At 33.4% G+C, this 8,239-nt stretch overlaps 1 non-coding gene across 1 annotated transcript; it reads right to left on the minus strand.

Annotated features, from left to right (window-relative positions):
- Positions 1-280: 280 nt before the first annotated feature.
- Positions 281-406, minus strand: LOC117283973. Its single transcript, XR_004515019.1, has one exon. It is a non-coding gene; the product is annotated as a U6atac minor spliceosomal RNA (small nuclear RNA).
- Positions 407-8,239: the final 7,833 nt, after the last annotated feature.

Raw genomic sequence — 8,239 nt, forward strand, 5'->3', positions numbered from 1 at the left:
GCCATTTTACTTATGTTAGAGCCAGCTAACCAGGAACAGGGAATGTCTTCCCATTTGCTGATATCCCCCTGATTTCCCTTTTCACTAAGAGGAAATTTTCACTATAGAGGTCTTTCACTTTCTTGGTTAGGTTAATACCTACTTTTTATGCTACTGTGAATGGTATTGCTTTCCTAATTTCTTTTCAGTTAGTTCATTATTAGTATATATGAATGCTATGTAGTTTTGAGTGTTTATTTTATATCCTGCAACACTGCTGAATTTGGTTATCAATTCTAGGAAAAAATAATGGTTGAATGCCAGAAAGTAAGTGGCAATGCCTTAATCATGTACCTGTTGTCAGGCCTGAGGACTTCTTCCATCCTTATTAAGGGACATGTTAAATTTATTTCCTTTTATACAACACTATGAATTTGATCTTGATAACCTTCCCTAGAGAGTAATATCTTCTCTGTTATATTCATAAGGCCATTGTGCAGTTTAAGGTTTCCCAAAATTGCAGCTCTCTATGCAGTGCCAACACAAGAGCCAGCAACGAGCTGGGTGATTTATATGTAATATTTAATCAAGCAAGCTTGAAGTTGTATGTAAGAGAATTTTATGAATTTTCATATGATATGTGAATGTAATACAGTTTATTAAATGCTACTAACAGCAGGATTTTTTATTAGCAGACCAAAAACTAGACTACATTGTGAGAAAGAAAGACGTTTTTCTTTTCTGCTCTGAGGACAGTGGCATAAGACATCTTCCAGTCCTTTGAGACAGCAGCCTAGGTGGAAGAGCCACAAGAGTTTGAGGCAGTTTCTTCTTGACCTAAGCAAAGCTTACGCATATGTATCTGTTCATCTCCATCTGTAATAAAATATTTTCCTACCTAGCCCATCTATAGCTTCGTGGGAAAAAATTCAGACTATGTCAGCACAGTCTGAGATGTGGCATCTGTTAGCTGAAGCTGCTGGATTTCCATGCTGTTTCTTTGCTCTGTGAGATGGCTCTCCCTCATCCAGGTTCGTCAAACTAGAGAGACTTCTCCGTTTTCGGAGAGCTGAAAGATTCAAATGCTGAGATGATTCAGAGTTAACAGGGGTTCTATGCCCAGAAACATTTTATGAAAATAAGCTTGTGTGAATCAGTAGTCTGTACATTAGATTCTACAGAAATAACCAAACTGTTTTTCACAATAGAAATTCCTGAGATTCTATTTCAACATTCTGATGAGAAATAATTATAAATTTGACGGTTTACATCGGAAAAAACATTTATTTTATTCACTTTCAATCGTAAGGACCCATAGAAATCTTGGCAGCATTGCCTCAATTTATCTTTTAGCATAGTCAGCAACCAACATATTTCTTGAAACAATGACTTTTGTTAGGCAAAGCTTCTCAAATCTTACTTTTCCCTGCCTCAAACCTCTATTAGGTTGCTGAAATTAGGTAACTTAACCAGGATTTCAAACCAGCCACTAATATCATAACTTGCCATTTTGCTAATTGATTTGATTGCCACCAAGCTCTGAACAAAACAAAAGGGTACTTAGTATTAATAAATGCCAATTACGTGCCAGATTCATTTTCATGCATTCACATACATGCCTGCTCATTCAATTTTATAACAGTAAGAAATACATTATTTTCACCATCGCATAAATGAAAAATTTGTATTTATAAAGATGAGAGATTTTCCTATGTTTAAATAATTAGCAAGAGTAAAATAAGGAATTCTATTCAGGTCAGTTGGATTTCAAAGTCCATTTTCATTCTATTAAGCCAGATTGCCTTGGTTATTTTTATAGCAAGACAAATATTCAGGACTACTTTTAAATTAGTTTGAAAGTCATCTTAAAGCTTGTGTACACTTACTATTGCCAAAGACTTTCTATCTTTGTGTAAAAAGGATGTAAAAATGCATATAAATTATCTTGCACTCAATAAGAGCTCGTGCCTCCCCCACTTTTCCTCTAGCATCTGTGATATAGTTTATGATAGATGTTTGGAAGGTCGGATGACAGATGGGGGCCAACATGTCTAGTTTCAGATTACAAGTTTAAAATTGGAGATTAAAATCATGTACCTCAAGAGTAAGGAATGGAAATCTTCAAGTCTGGGAGATGCTCTGATTCTCATCAAGATTCAATTTAGAAAAAAAAAAATTCTTTCCATTTTAATTAGCACCTCTTTGAGATAGAAATACCACTGCACCATTCATCTAAATGAAAAGTGGAAGATGCTTTTCATGATAATAATGAGATGATTTCTTGGCCATCAACATGGCCTCCAAGAGCCATCTGTTTTCAGAGTCAGTGAGCAGTATGGATTTATGAACTACTCCCAAAAAACTGTGTGACAGGGAAGGGCAAATCCAGCTGCTGCTTATTTTCATCAAACATCTTGATCTGTTCTTCAAACATTGCAAATTTGATGAAACCCAAACACAGTTCGTCAAACACTTTTCTTCTCTAATTGGGAAAATGATTTGAATGTTAAGATAAATTGCAAAAGATGGTTCTGATTCATTTGTATTTACATAAAGTCACCAGTGTTATAGATCTTATCCATGCCCCAGATTCTCAAGGTCTGCTAAAACAAACAAACAAGAACATGAACACATTTTCGTATACTAACACAAACATGCAAATATATATACATATATATTTTTTTCTAATTTATCCAAAATTGTGCAGAAGTTTGAACTTTGGTAAACTGTGTGGTTTTTTTCCCCTTAATAAATGCATTCATTTCAAATGCTGTTGAATGAATACTACCATGATTGCTAATAATTATGCTTAAAATTTATTCAGCATTTTAAAAATCCTTTAAGTACTTTCTCAAACATTGCTGTTTAATAGAACTAAAAGGATTAAATTGAAAGCTATCTGTAGATGACAAAATCCAACTCGTTCATTTAAAAAAAATTCTATTGAGACATAATTTGAATACAAAAAAATGTAACTATGTAATCAATGAGTTTTAGCAAATATATAGTGTGTAATTGCCACAATCATCACATAATACATTTCCATCACTATGAAAGTCTCTATTTATTTTTCCTAGTCAATCTTATTTATTCCTGGTCTAGTCGATCCTTGATCTTTTTTCACTTTAGTTTGGTCTTTTCTAGAGTTTCATACAAATGGTGTCCTGTAGAATTTTATTTTGTATTTAACCTCCTTCATCTGTCATAATATTTTTGAGATTCAGCCATGCTCTTGTCTATATTCCAAACTCATTAAAATGTAATATTGTGTAGTGTTCTATTGCATGGATATTCCACTGTTTGTTTACTTATTTTCTTGTTATTGGGTATTTTTCCTCCTTTTGGTGTATGTTGGATGGAGTTGGTAAATTGTTTCTATATATACAATGTATGGTTTCAGTTCTAAGACTTCGAGTAAGTCACTCAGTGTCCTTGAGCCTCGGTCTCATTGCTTTTATTCTGCATTTCAACCTTTCTGCAGAAGCAGGAGGATTCATAATCAGGGGCAAAATATTGACCCAAACACTAAATTAAAAATTAAGCAAAACATATTTGTATGTGTATATTAAAAATGTGGTAAATGCCGTGAAGAATTCACACAGAGTTCTGCAGTTCTACTCTTGTGTGGATGATTGGGGGCAATGTAGAAGTGGAGAGCTAATAATCTGAAGAGTTACTCTCAGAATATCACAAAGACGGCGTGGCCGATGTGAAAGTTCTAAAAGGCTAGGGTCGAATAAATGATTTGAGATGAGGCTAAATTAAGACAAAATGCCATCCTTTTTTTTTCTTGCTTCTGTTTGTTTCTTCCTTTTCTACCTCTTTCTCTGCCCTTCCCCCTTGCTGTCTTTCTTCCTTGGAATATTTCTGCATATTGTTTTATGGATAGCTTCTAGTCACTCAGTTATTAGCAGAGCCATGGATAGATCACCACTCTCATAGTTTTGAAGTATACAATGAATCTATATTAATTTTTCTGTTATTAAAATACACAGGAATCACATGTATATTTTTGTGTTTGTTTCTCTTGAGTAAAGTGATGTTTTTGAGACTCAGCTACATAGTGTGTTTCTTTTTATTGCAGAGTAGTAGCCTATTGATAGAAAATACTTGTTTTCATTATTGTTGAGAATTTTGACTATTTCTACTTTTTAAAAAGAGCATTATAACAATGATCACACTCATTTACATATGTTGGACAAATGCATTCAACCCAGGCAGTTAAATCTCTCAACCATAGTATAAAAATTGCATTAAATTCACCATATATGGACAGATTTCCGAATTATTTTTTACACTGTCAAAAGAAATGTGTAAGACTCTGTGTTCTTGACAGAACTGTTAAACTTTGACATCTTTACCTGCCTACTTTTTTTCCTGTTTTAACATTTTTAGCAATACTGCTTTTACAAATTTTTGTTTGTTTGTATTTATTATCTTTGTCATTTTCTGTAGAGATTATAAAATTTAATCTTCAGGGTCTCACAGTAAAATATAACTTTATCATGTACTAAGACACTTAAACAGTATTACTCCACTTACCTTCTCCTGTCCTGCATGCGGCCATTTCTTTTGTATAATTCTTGCTTTGACCTTATGTTAATTTTTGTGTTACTACTGTTTTCTTTTAAGACAAAATAAGGAAAATAGGTAATTTTTTGTATTTACCTACACATTTAAAATGTCTGCTTTTTACTGTCTCTGCCTATAGAAATTCCAAGTTATAATTAATATGATTCAGACACTTTGTTGAAAGGTCTCTGAATGACGCATCACTCTAGGGAATTTATTCCATAAATAGGTTTCTTTCTCTCCCTCTCTTCCTCCCCCTCTCCCCCTCTCCCTTTCCCCCTCTTTCAGACAAGATCTTATTCTATGAGCCAAGCTGGCCTCAAATTGCCAATTCTCCTGCCCCATCCTTCTGAGTGCTGGGATTATAAGCACATGAAGAAATCTTTCAATTACTTGAGTTCAATTACTTTGAGTTACTTGGGTTGGTTGGAGGGAAGAAAAAAATTGATTCAAAGATTTCTTCAAAGTACATTCATTTTTGTTGTTGTTGCTAGTAGGATGGAAAAAATGGGTGAAGTAAGATGAAAATAACAGAATAATAATATAACTAATGGGATGGAGAAAATGGGTAAAGAAAGATGAAAATAAGAGAATAATAATACATTGCTCAAAAGTTTCTGTGAAACATGAGAATTGTGTTTTCATATATGAAGGCACTGAATTTGGTATCAACAATGGTTTGTGGGGTACCTGTATATTTACCTCCATAAGCAGTAGCAAGGAAACATCCATTCTTTTTGCACTCCAGGCTAATATCAAAGGAACCTGCTAAATGAGAAGAATTAATTACATTCCAGAGTCTGATAACATAATACCCCCCAAATGAGTATTTTATAAAAAATCATTAATCATTACAAGAATCAGGAAGATATCAAAATAAATAAAAAAGTAATCTCTAAAAGCCAACATCAAGACAAAAAAATTAGAATTATCTGGCAAAGATTTTTAAATAGCTAATATATAACTAATATAAAAATGTTTTGCAGAGTTCTTATTAGGATTTTAAAAATGAAAATAACATCAGGGCATGCAGCTATTCATGAAGATTTTGCCTAGCATGTGGAAGGCCATAGGTTTAATTAACATTGCAAAAACAAATAAAGAAACAAAGAAAGGAAAGGAATTTCAGCAAAGGAATAAAACATCTCACTAAAAAAAGTTAAAGGAAAAAGTAGACAAGAATTGTGTGGACATTCTAAAATTGAAAAAAGTTAAGTGAAATAACAAAATGAATGAGATAAATAATGCAATGGAGAAGAGAGAGGAGAGAAGAGATACACTGAAATACAAAACAACTGCAATTACCCAATGTGAACAATAGGGAGAATGTAAAAGAAAAAGAACACAAACGTAGCAGTTGTGGAAATATAATGCAAATATAACTATGAGCCGGGCATGGTGGCTCATGTCTGTAATCCCAGCACTCGGGAGGCTGAGGCAGAAGGATTGCTGTGAGTTTGAGACCAGTTTGAGACCTGGGCTACATAGTGAGTTCCAGGGCAGTCTCAACTACATTGTGAGACTCTGTCTCAGAAAATAAAACAATACAAAAACATAACAAACAGCAACAACAACAAAAAAGAAATAAAATATAACTATGGTTCTGACATCAGTGTTACCAGCAACCCAGAAATAGAAAAAAAAGAGAGAGAGAGAGAGAGTAGGATAATATTTAATAAGTAAACAAATAAATAATGTTTCCAATCAATGATGAAAGAAACAGAGAGAAAGGCACAACAACTCACCTTAAGGGCCAAACTGAGTAACAGCAGATCTGTCATCAGCACCCATGGGGATCAGAAGAAAATGATAAACTATTTTATAAATATTAAAAGAAGACACCTATTAATTACAAATCCTATACCTTGCAAAATACAATTATCTTCCTCTTGAGTTTATTAAAAATTTTTTATGACTAAAGCAATATGTACAACATTGTCTATTGTGGTTCTGAATATATGCAAGAGAAATATTTAAAATAATTATAGACACAGGAAAGGGAAGAAAGAAAAACATAGTTAAGGTTTATTTCACTAACCCTGGTAAAATAGTGACAACAACAGATCTGATAAGGTTATACATATGTGTATACTATACAACTTCAGCAACTGCTAAATAAACTATTCAGACATGTAAACTTATACTTTAGAAAAATAAAAGTGCATTTTATTTATTTTTTTCTCATTGAGTTTATTGGTACATTTTAAATATACAGTACAGTTACTTTCATCATTGGGGTCTTGTACCTTTTTACATGACAGGCCTTGGTTCTCATTTTTTCCCCCTTACCCCTGCACTCCCTTCGCCCCCTCTTCCCTTCCCTATTTGCACATACTTTATTTCCATTTTTTCATGTTCTCATATTTTTTTCTTTTCCTTTCCCCTACCCTTCCCACTTTCCCCATACCTTTAGCCCTTTCCTTCCCATTTCATATTGTCAATTATATCATTAGGATCTTATGTACAATTACAGTTTTTTACACCAGAGAAACTATTTGGTATTATATGTGTAATTTATTTATTTCACTTAGGAGTATATATCCTCAATATGTATCTATTTTCCTACGAATGACTCTAATTTCTCATTCTTTATGGCTGAGTAGTATTCCATTTTATAGAAAAACCACATCTTCTTTATCCAGTTTCCAACTGATGGGCAAATGGGCTGTTTCCAAGTTTTAGCTACTCCAAACTGTGCTGCCATAAGCATAGGCGCACATATATCACTGTGATATGATTCTAAAAGTGCATTTTAAAACTATGTTCAAGTAACCCACAGAAAGTAGGGAAAAATTATACAAAAACAGAGAAAGAAGAAGCTGAAAGAACAAACAACAAAATAAATTGAACCCAAGACCTAAAATAGTAACATTTAAATTAAATATAAGTGGTTAAAAAAACTGAGAAAGAAGAGATTTCTGAGCTTTATTGGGACTAAACTGGCACCATAAACCATCAGAGGGGAACAGTCAAAAGAGGTTTATACCTTAGAACCTTGGATGTCAAGTAACTTCTGTGAATTTGCCACAAGATGAGAAATCATTTCTAAATGATTAACTTGACAAATGACTGATGTCTTGCAATATGAGTTGTAGGTGATCAAAATTGAGCAAATGGTCCTCTCTCCCTCTCTCTCTCTCTCTCTCTCTGTGTGTCATTGTGAGTGATTGTTTCTCAACAGCAAGAGGTTATGGAGGAGATCGTATCTACAGAGGAGGAGAAAAAGGTGGAGGAATCCTTTACTTCAGGTGCGCGTAGGGAGAGGTATAAAATAAAGGAAACAGTGCAGATTTTTATAGAAAATCCCCACCAAAATAAGGCCAGAGTGAGTGATGAATCTGTTTAATGATGATGCAATGTTACAATTTCCACAAAACCCTCAACCTTTAACCTTTGTTAAAGTTACTAGAAAGAGAACGATTCCACTGAGCCAATAGCAGTGATTCTGTTAGTGAAAGTCATCCTAGACAATAACCCTCCTCTCTAGTCTCCCTCACACCAGCCAGGAAGGTTTCCAAAGGTAAGTGCAAGTTAAAATGTTTATTTTTCTTTGTATTTTGTATTTTCTGTATTATTTTGTATTATATTACAATATTGTAATCATTTTTACATGAATACTTTTGGATTGAACAATGAATCATTTGAGCTTTCATTATTTCTTATGTGAAAATATACCTTTATATACAAG

The sequence above is a fragment of the Fukomys damarensis genome, unplaced genomic scaffold (genome assembly GCF_012274545.1).
Source record: "Fukomys damarensis isolate Sample0158 unplaced genomic scaffold, DMR_v1.0_HiC HiC_scaffold_32, whole genome shotgun sequence".
NCBI lineage: Eukaryota > Metazoa > Chordata > Mammalia > Rodentia > Bathyergidae > Fukomys > Fukomys damarensis.